Raw genomic sequence first — 11,629 nt, forward strand, 5'->3', positions numbered from 1 at the left:
AACACTCTGATCGAGAATTTCTTTGGCACTACCTAAACTCGAGCAACTTCACTTGCAAACATAACCAAATCTTTCCCACTGCTATGCGTTTGTTGGTATTGCTTATTAACTGCAATAAACCACACATTTGACGGTGCCCGGTCTCACAATTAGGAGGGTTTGGCGTTTTTTATTTGGGATGACGACTTCTATTTTCCTTTCCAAATTGTCAGGCTTAATCCCATAGTCGTTGTTTTAATATTTTATTAAAACAACTTTAATTTATTAGTGGGAAAAATTGGCGATGTTTACCAAGGGGTAAGGCAGGGAATACTATGGTTTCAGATCTCGCCACTGATCTTCATCAGTTCCCCTGTTTCTTGTTTTTCAACAAGAAATAGATAAGTGTCCAAAGAAACACTCTGATCGAGAATTTCTTTGGTACTACCTAAACTCGAGCAACTTCACTTGCAAACAAAACCAAATCGCTAATTTTTCCCACAAATAAATTAAAGTTGTTTTAATAAAATATTAAAACAACGACTATGGGACTAAGCCTGACTATTTTGAATAGCAAAATAGAAGTTGTCATCCCAAATAAAAAACGCCAACCCTCCGTATTTGAATATTTTTACAAAAACCTTTTATCTTCATAAATTATAAAAATATTTTTGTAAAAAATCGCGCGATTTTTTCAAAAATATTTTCGCCTCCGGTGCATTTTGTTTTTCAGAAAGTATTTGAATATTTTTATAAAAACTTTTTATCTTCTTAAATTGTGAAAATATTTTTATAAAAAATCGCGCGATATTTTTAAAATATTTTCGGCTGTAGCGCATTTCGTTTTTCAGAAAGTATTTGAATATTTTTATAAAAACTTTTTATCTTCTTAAATTGTGAAAATATTTTTATAAAAAATCGCGCGATATTTTTAAAATATTTTCGGCTGTGGCGCATTTCGTTTTTCAGAAAGTATTTGAATATTTTTACAAAAACTTTTTATCTTTTTAATTGTGAAAATATTTTTGTAAAAAACTAGCATTTTTTTAAATATTTTCGCCAGTAGCGTTTTCGTTTTTTAGAACGTATTTGCCAATTTTAACAAAAACTTTTTATTTTCCTGTAGGCAGAATTCTTCGTTTAAAATAGGTTTGAAGGCAAATTTTGACTACAGTTCGACTGTATTGGCTACTAATAATTTCGTACTTAATTTTCCGAAAAATTTTAAATCAATTATAAATTATAAAAATTCATTATTATAAAAAAATATATATAAAAAATCACTTAAATTTTAAAAACGGACATAACTCCCATTGGGACTTATGTCCGCTAGGGGCGGTCGGACATAGCTCCCAAGAATTTGGGAGTTATGTCTGTGGGAGTTATGTCAAGGCAAAGAAGTACCTAGATTGTGAGATGCATCCACAATTTTTTCGAAAATTAATGTGCAAGCCGATACTCTGATACTTCTATAATTTTTCCAAATATAGCGTTATTAAAAAAGGGAACATGGCAGGTACCGCAATCCCCTCCGAAATTCATTCAAATATATTTTTTGTACATATTTTCACGATGGAAGAACTTTAAATATTGTCTGCAAATTTAATGAAAATGAGTTCAATAGTTATGAAGATATGACATATTTAAAAAGTGTGTGTGGTCCGGTCCACAAGTACGCAAGGTCGGTAATACAACCACAATTGTTACAATTTAATTTTCAATCCGATACTTTAGTAGTTTTGGCAAGTATAACGTCCTTTAAATAACGCACAGGGGAGATTCCCCGCCACCTACGAAATTCATCAAAATATGTAGCATATTTTCATCGGGGGTCATCGCTGTACCTTTCTTTAATATTTCGGTTCAGTACACAGAGGGAAAAAATCGATTCAATATTTCATGCTCACTTTGATCACGGTATTTTGTCAATACTCGAAACCGTTGACACCATCTTGTTATCAAATTGACAACGGCGTGCTCATTGCGACCAAAAACGGTGTTGATACACTATCGACAACGGATGTGGTCAGTTTGACCATGTATGGTATAATTTTTTTCTCTTGTTTTAGTTTTGTAGACATAACATATTTAAAAAAGAGGGTGTGGTCGGGTCTTTAGGCTCCAAATAAATAAATTAGTTCGCAGAAACAACCACCATTGCCTCTCTTGTGGATGGGGCACACGATGCTCAGGTACGTGTTCTTCCTGCCAGATGGTGCTAACTAGCTGATGCATACACTTTATCAGAGTGTCACCTCCGGTTATGAACAGCTCGGAAGTAAGCCATTGCACACGGTGCTCTTGAAGCAACTTTAAATAGAAGGTGCTAACACCTGGGAAGTTCTTGCGGAATCTGAAACTACAATGGTCATAGATGAGAAAAATCAAAAAACAAAAAAAAAAATCGCCGGAGCGCTTTTTAAATTAATCTAAATTCAAGTTGACATTTTTAGAGAATCTTTTAGCTGTGATTCTCTACATGATTGACTTTTGTAATTTTTTCCTAGGTTGTACCATTTTCGAGATATATAAGTCTAAGTTGGGAAATTTCAGTTATGACATTGTTTTATAAGGAGGCGATACAGTCCATACATTGTCCTAATTTGAACTTCTATATATCAATAACGGTAAAAACTACGAAATTATCATAAAGGTCAATCATGTAGAGAATTTTCATAGATACAACATTTTCCTTAGTCCCATTTCGATAGGACTTGCGGTTTCCAAACAAAATCGTGAAAACCCAAATAGCGTGAAAAATAGCAACTTGAATCGCGATTTATTTAAAAAGCGCTCCGGCGATTTTTTTATTTTTCTCATCTATGAACATTGTAGTTTCAGAATCCGCATAAACTTCCCAGGTGTAAGAACCTTCCATTTAAAGTAGCTTCAAGAGCACCGTGTGCACTTTTTCGTTATTATTCTTCGGCCGATTTATTATTGTCTTCCCTACATATTGGCCGGGCGGTTAACACCCATTCGGGGAACCTGTAACCTGTATGGAATGATGTTAATGATATTATTAAAAATACTATGAGAAATACTTTAAAAAAGGATCCAGCACCAAAATATGAAGAGTGGATGACTGATGAGATCAGAAAACTTCGATTAGAAAGGAAAAAATTCAAAAACGTAAACTTCGAAAGATATTGGGAAGTCAATAAAGAAATAAGAATCGCAACGTGCATCGCTAAGAATGAACAAATCAAACGTAAATATGAAGAAATTGAAGCCCTGCAAACACTCCACGACGACTTTAATTTGCACAAAAAGCTGAAAGAAACAGCCGGAATATACAGAAGGAAACCGCCAAATATACTCATTGACGATAACAACCAACCCGTTTTTGAAATCTCAAAACAAAAGCAAGTATGAAGGGAATACATATCAAAATTATTTGCAGATCAGAACAGATCAGACTATAATCGCAATGAAAATTCCCTTGAAAGCGAAAATCCTGTTACCAAAGAAGAATTCGTCTATGCAATAAAAACCCTGAAGGACAGGTGGCCTCCAAAATCTCCTTAATTCTCTCAACGAAACAAGTAATTCGTACGGATTATATATTAATCTCAATACGACAAAATTTATGATCATTAGTAAAAGTAACAATGTCCTCACTAAAAATCAGAGAATCAGAAATAGAGAGAGTAAAATCGTATAAATACTTGGGAGTGCAATTAAATGAGCAATGGGAGTCTTCTAAAGAAATAAGATGTCGGATAGAAATGGAGAGAGAAGCGTTTCTCAAGTATAGAAATGTACTTAAAAGCCACGACATCAATATTGAAATTAAAAAATTCTCAAATCCCAAGTTGAAGGAAGACGTTGTAGAGGTCGAAGAGAACTGTCTTTAAACGAAATATACAATCTAGATGCACTCCCTTCGAACAGTTCGTGAGAAACAGCCTTAATTTAACCCATTTTGGAATGAATTAAAATTAATTTGATTTATCTTACAAATAGCACTTCCACAATTTCAAATCTAATCTACTAATGTCATAGCCCGTTTTCACCAAGGGACAGCAAAACATCACACATGACGAGCTATGCCCGCACAGCAGTCGCAATGCATCTCAGGAATTTGTAAAATGCGAATGACAGTAGATGGTAACAGTGAATGACAATACTCGTTTAACAAAAACATATTTATCGTGAATTTAAGAGTTTACTTTTTGTTCTACCGGTCGGTCGGTAGGCAATTCTGATAATTTTTTGTTTTGGTGATGCGTATTGTTGAGGAAAATCGTGAGATGGTGTGAGTAAGTGGTAGTTTTAAAGGTTCTGGTAGTGATGGTATGTGGAAAATAATTACATTTCGAAATAATATTATAATACACACGTGTGTATGTGTGGATACACCTACATCAATCTACAAACACATATATAAGTGGTGTTCCTTTACTTACCTGTAGTTACCATTTTTACCATTTGTTACTATTTTTAAACTGCAAAGCGTTTCTTAAACCCAAAAAGTAGTAAAACTAGAAGCAATTTCTAGTTTGCCTTTCTCTTCTACCACAGGCTACCAGACAAATTTTTCAGGTAAAAAATGGTAGAACTGATTTTCGACATTTGTTTGACGATTATTTGACAATGACGAAAAAAATGAACAAATCAGAAGAAAAAGGCGAACGCTGACAAAACAAAATTAAAAACTGTGTAATAAAATAAGAACATTGCATTTTTAAGTTTCTTGTTGACATTGCTACTAGATCTACCATTTTTTACGTTCCTTTACTTTTCAGGGAAAACTGTTACCATTAACAAATAAAGGAACACAGCTAATATGTACGTTTGAGTTTTTTCTGACATTTCCATATATTTGCCAGAAAATTACTGTGAAATATAGCACATGTTAAAATCACATTGCAACGTAGCAAAATCAAAATTAAAGGGTGTTGGCTAAAACACGATGGATATTTGAATGTTGCGTAAGGAAGCGAAAATCACAGTGAAGCCCTCTAGATTCGCTTCAGATAACTTGGGGATCTTTCCGTTGGAGTAGGATCTAAACAAAGTAAAGGGTCTGGATAAGAGAGGCTACAAAACCATATAGTACATGCAGGATAACGGTAAGCATAGATCCTGCCTAATTCCTAAAACACCACAAACACTTTCTTAAATCCCCAGTTTTGCACAGAGGATTTCACCGTGGCAAGAGTGGAACTGAAAAATGATAAGCAGTTCCTTATTTTTTCTTGCAACTTGCCCCACTTGAGAGCAGCACCACCAAGTGAGGTCTGGAGTACCATGAGGGTCATTCATCCTCACAACACCATATTTATTGGATGCGGTGCTAACGCAGGACATACCCTGTGCAACAGAGGTGAGTCAGTCTTAGATATCATAATTGTAAAATAGAAAAAATGCAGATCTAGCGTGCAGAAAATAAAAGTCGATGTTTTATTATATGTTTATCCATAATTATGATAAGAATAGCTTTAGATTGACAATTTTACCTCAGTTATTGATGTATTTGGTCGATTTGCATTTTTATATATTTTTTTGGTATAACTCTCATAGGGTGGAGATATCACCCCACCCTTCGTAACTCCCTGTTTCAATCTACGTTACTTGGACTTCTTGTTTCTAAATTCCAAGTACGACAGGCGTCCATACATATGCAATTGATTATTCAACGATTCAAACATGGGCGGAGAATAGTCTGTTGAATGTCCTCAAATAAGTCAAGCGCCACCAACATCGCTCCGCTTGTTCTGGTGTGCAGCGCTGTTTTCGTGTTGTGCTGTTACGGAATATTTAGATACTAGAAGCCGGGAGGCTCAACCAGCTGTATCAGCATTACCATGGGAATTCCATAAGAGCCCAACGCTTTAGAAGATTTAATGTTCCTGATGGCATTCGAAATCATCCTCCATTGTAAATTGTGGGGATTCCTCTGCGACAGGAAGAAATCTGATGCGACGTAATACTCCCACTCCCAGGATGCTCGACAAATTATCGATTAATAAACTTACGCACATCTTCGGATTAGTCGGCGTAAGGTTGCGAAACATGACTTAGGTCACATCTTCTTCGAGAGTGATTTACCTTTGCGCACAATTCACATATTCTGGTTCCTATGTTGCAACCCTTCAGATGATTTATCACTTGTTCCGCTTGTGCTTACCGGCCAACCTTTTAACTTCCAGTTGTCTCGACGAAGCTCATCACGCTCATTTGCTAATCCCAACGTATCTGCTGAGAAATTTTGTCTCACTGCTGGTATTGATCCAGCGGTATATAGCGAGCGGCTGCATCAGTGATGATGTCAGGGAACATCCTCTTTGTTACCCGAACATCAGAAGGGCTGGACAGATCTCTGAAGCGGTGATTAGTGAACTCTCACATGATTGATAAATGTGCGTTGTCCAGAGGTGATGAAATTGGGGGTCTGTTTTTACAATGATAATGTAGGTTGGCGTAGGTGATCAAATAACATAGATATTGGAATAGTTGCCAACCGCCTCAAATGTAGTTATCAAAACAAAATTCTATCACTCGCCAACTACATGGCGACTTTCGTTCATTAAAAGTCGACCCTACAAAATCTGCAAATGTGCATAAAACATATGCAAAAAGGCATTTAATTACCACAAAACAATCAACGCATAATTAGTGCGTAATAATGACTCTAAAAAAGTAAAACGATAAAAACAACAACAACAGCAACATCGACATAAATGCCAACTACAAGAATGCAATGGCATTGGAAACATTTGTCACCAACTGCTCTGCGTACAGCAACAAGAACAACAACGGCTTCGACTACAACAAAGCAATTCCATTAAATATACGGATCGGTGACAAAGTCAACAAAATATTAAATTTACATTTGCAGGTTTTAATTACTCCTAGCTGTGGACTTTAATGTGGCCAATGAAATTGGGTTTTTTTTTGGTTCAGTGTTCTTTTGATATGTGAGGGTGGACTACAGAATCATCAAAATTGTGGACAACTCTGTGGGATAGCAGCCACCATTGGCTTCTCGTTTGCACTACGTTGTCACATCACATGTCAAATTCACGATGACAACACTGACATGTCGTACAAATTGTCAACAACAGCAGCAGCAGTAGTCAACCCTAATGGTCAGTGGCGTTGCCACCAGACGACGTTCACCATTTGCCACTAAAACACCATCAGAGAAAACACGATAAAAAATCGTTGCCTTCCTCTCCCCTCTCCCCCCACCACTTGAAACTAGTGAACATTGTCAACATCTATTGAGAGATGCACCGAGAAACGAGTAGAAGTCCGCGTATCTCCAGTCCCACATAATAGCCGGCGACCACAGATAGCAACCAACGATCAAAAAAAAAACATGAAGCATCCAAGCCGTTGTCACATTTAGAGCACACAAAACCATTATCACCAACCAAGGCAAAGCGCCAGCCAACACTGTCACATCATCGTCAGTGTCATCAACGCCACAGCCTTAGCCATCAGTAGTGGCGGCATACGCTCCAAGTACCTCTTGTTGTTGATGTCACATCACAATTTTTGTTGGTCTGTTTTATTTACTGCATTCCCTAAAATAGTGAAAATGTGTTGAGCTTATCACGAGGTTTGTCACTTGGGTAAGAGATAATCGAACATGAGGAAGCTTAGAAAACTGAAAAAACAATATTAACCGTAAATATGGGGATTATACCAACCCTTGAGAAAACTTCATATTTTAAGAGATACCCATACTGAAGTTACCATCCCACCAGTTCACTGCCGCCAGTACACTGCCCCCTAAAAGAGAACCAATTTCATTAATTGTCTGCTTAAGCATATCAATCGCTTCATAATTGTCAAAGTTAATGAAACTTTGTAAAGGGCTGACTGGTCAACTCCGAGAAATAACAACTGGCATTCACTGATGCACCCATTGGCCTCATCAGCATTGACGATTGCTTGTCTTAGATACATACTTAGATAGCCATCATCTAGGGACATCCACGTGACCTTGTGTATGTCGAGGTGTCGAACCTGATGCTGCTCACTACCATATTTTCCGGCTGCAAAATCAATCAGCCCCATTCCGTTGTTGGATGTTAATTCATAAAGGCTGAACTTGCCGACCTCCCAGTTTCCGAATTAAAATCCTCTAGGACAGTCTTAGTGTCATGGTCAGGGCTGCCATGCTCTTTCTAGGCGCTGGTAGAATATATCTTTTCCTTTTTCATCCTTCTCTTCGGCCCGGACTTGGGTGCAGATGTGACAAATGTTTAAAGAAATTTCCTTTCATATGGATTATGGCGATTTCCCCATCAACCGAGGTGAAGCTGCTGACCAGGCTTATCGGTTTATCATAAATGGAACACCTAGCTCATGTTTCGTTTCATGACAGCTATAATACAGAACGAAATCGTTTGTGATCTTTACGTCTGTCCATCGCACTTCCTGTAAGGCGATAAAATCAGCTTTGTATGTACTTACCAAATACATCCGCCAGTGCGCAAACTGCACATACCCTGTAAAGATCATGGTCCTTTTAACTTTTGCGGGGTTGTCAACTTTAGACGGGGTTGTTTTCTTTCTTATTCGTTGTTTGTTATAGTACGATGTTGTCTTTTGTAGGGGGAGTTACTAGTCCAACGCCCATTCCAGTTGTTATCGGTCTTATGGGTGAAAGTGCGGCAAATGTTAGCTCACTACCTATAACGGGTGTTAAAGACAGCTCGCCATCTTAGATCATCGTTGCTCAAAAGGCGCGTATTTTTTTCAACTTGCTTTAGACGTGCAAGATTTCTGCGAAAAACCAGCCATTGTTGAAATTTCAGGCTCTCTCTCTCTATGAAGAGATTTCAGTCTCTCTATTGGCGTTCTTTCCAATACTCTTGATCGTCGCCGAAGCCAACGAAACAGGCGGATGGATAAAGAGTTCTACACACCTTTGACTCAGTATGTTGTCCATTGGAAGACCTCATCCTCTGTATGACCTCTGGTAAAGGTTTCAATATGATCTACTACGGACTCACGACTCTTGAAGAGTTATACATAACTCTTATGTCTCCCCCACAGGCCCATCAATACTCCGCATGTTCGTGTTTGCACCTATAGTGGTTGTCTTTTCTCTGACAATTAGTTGATTCATAGTGCGGGGTTTGGGAAATGAGACAGCTGAGGAGCCCAGCGAAGTCGTCTCAAAGCGTCAGGAGCAGTATTCGATTTTTTGTTGGCCTCGAAGCAACTTTTTAAGAAGACTGTGACATAGTCCCATTAGTCGGGACTAGCATTTTGAGATGAAAGGCTGGTCTTATGAACTTGACACCTTTCCATCCTTCATAGGTTGTGACATTGGCATTACCTTCGAATTCAGTTTTGTTGTAGAGAGGGTATCTGTTGGCCGCGATACCTTCTCAGTTTGCGAACCTGTCTATTCAGAGGTTCCCGCAGTCGTCACCATCATAATGTTCTCAAAAGAGGTAACTATTACACTTGAAGTGCAAATTTCGCTTATATGAAGTTCCCTTGTTGCAAGTTACTGATAGTTCCTTTGGAACTTACCCACATACCAGGTGAAGGTCATTTTTGTTGATGTTTCGATACAAATTCTTGCTCATAACTTATTTTGCGGTTGTACTTTGTCTTGGTACTTGTTATCCGATGTATCAGCGACCTAACCGTCTTTTTAAGTCTCCCCTACCATTTTCCTTTGTCAATGCTTTCTGCCTAAGAATTAAAAGCATGTCGTTGGGGAAACATGTCCTGGAACAAAGTGGAAGCATGGTTTACCGTAGTATGCATAGCTTTCTCCTCGGTGTTTCAGACATCGTGCTGGATGCTCTCTTTCTGAAATTTTGGGCGGCATTTTGCTCGATGAGTTTGAGGAGTATTCTGCTTTATGTCCAGGGATGTCGTTTCCATCCACAACTACAGACCGTTGTTGTTGTATCCAGATTCAAAAATTCTGCAGGCTGGACTGTCTGCTTTCATAGAGAATAAGGAAATAGGTAAGTGGGTTTAGCTGGGCAGCTAAACAAATTAGACCTTGCATACTATCGATAGTCCGAATATCGTTTTGATCGCTGTCGTAAAGCTTACTTCATATCGGACTCCAAAGTGATTATTTTTTAAATAAGTCGAGACTAATAACCCAAGACACATGTTTTGGTGGCCGATGCAATCTTTATTTTATGCCAGCAATCAAAACGATAGTCCGACTATCGATAGTTTGCCAGCTTTAAAACAAATGCAGAATGTCGTGTGACCATACTCCACATGCAAAGGGTTAAAACCACTAGTGTTTGTCTTAGCTGCTAGCGCCCTTTTGATGCGATGGAAGTGGGATGGTCTCTGAGTACGGCATCCACACATTATCTTTGTACTGCCTGAGCAACTGCATCAGTATGAATGCTATTCAAGCCTGGCTGATAAACTCGTTGATCTAGATATTCTCTCTTATACCATTGGAACTTTCCCTCCAGATCATGAAAATCTCTTTTGACGTGCCTGGGTGCGGAGAACCTGTCCATTAGGTCGTGGCAAGGATGCTCACGGCGGTAACTCCTAATCAGGTATTGCATCGACAATATATGTTGTGTTGATGAACCGGTAAAATTTTCGTCTCCTCATGAAGGTGGTCCACTGGTGTCATGAGGAGACACCCTGTTACAGACCTCAGAGCTGCCGTCTGGCAGGTTTAATATTCTTCTTCGATTGCCTAGCGCTAGCATAAACATACCACACTGACGCCACATCGCTTACCAGAGACTGGCTTATTGCTTTACAAAAGGTCAACAAGGGTTCTTTGTCAGCTTGTGGTCTGCTCGCAAGCGACGTAAGAACCTTGTTCCTACTTATTGCTATGGCTTGCGTAGGCGACTTAAACATGCTGTCGAAGGTTACACCCAATATCTTGGGGTAGTTTGTGGTCGGAATCAGAAAACCATCCACCAGTATTTTCAGGTGGAGCCTCATTTCTGCCGCCCAGGTGTCGAACAGTGTGACAGTGGATTTTGCGGCGGATATTTTCATATAGCTCAGATGGAAGAACTGCACTAGGATCGACGCTAAAAACCTACAATCATCCTTTCAGAAAGGTAGATGTTAATCAGTTCCAGAGATATCATCCCGCCTTGTGGAACTCTCTGTTACACTCTACGATTTTTGGACTTCTTGTTTCTTAATTCCAGAAACTTCTAGCGTCCACATATGTTGTTGATTATCCAATGTTTCAAACACGGCTGGAGGGAAGTCTTCTTTATATCCTTGTACGGATTGGCATGATTGACGGTATCGAAAGCTTTTGATAGGTTAAGAGCCGGCATAACTGTACGGTAACACGACCTGCTCTGATTCAGCCCTCGACTGATAAGTGTGGATATGAAAAAATCTATGCTGATGTTGTGCATCTCGGACTTTTCTTCTTATTACGGGGAGGAGTGGTGCCTATAGAATCTTGAACAGGCGATACTGGCATCTTTGCCTGGTTTCGGTAGCGGGACCACCCTGCTAACTTTCCAGGCTTCTGGAAAAATATTGGTGTCTAACGATAGATTGAGAACAATTGTTAAATTCTCAACCACGGGTTCATCGAGTTGCTAAAGCGTAGCACACTCCTCTTCACCCTATTACTCACGGGGTGCTCTATAAAAATAACACGCGCACCTCTTCGCAGCTATCAGTTACCGTGACGCTGTTGAAAGTAATAGAC

Source organism: Musca autumnalis, unplaced genomic scaffold (genome assembly GCF_047663935.1).
Source record: "Musca autumnalis isolate F117 unplaced genomic scaffold, ASM4766393v1 scaffold_3, whole genome shotgun sequence".
NCBI lineage: Eukaryota > Metazoa > Arthropoda > Insecta > Diptera > Muscidae > Musca > Musca autumnalis.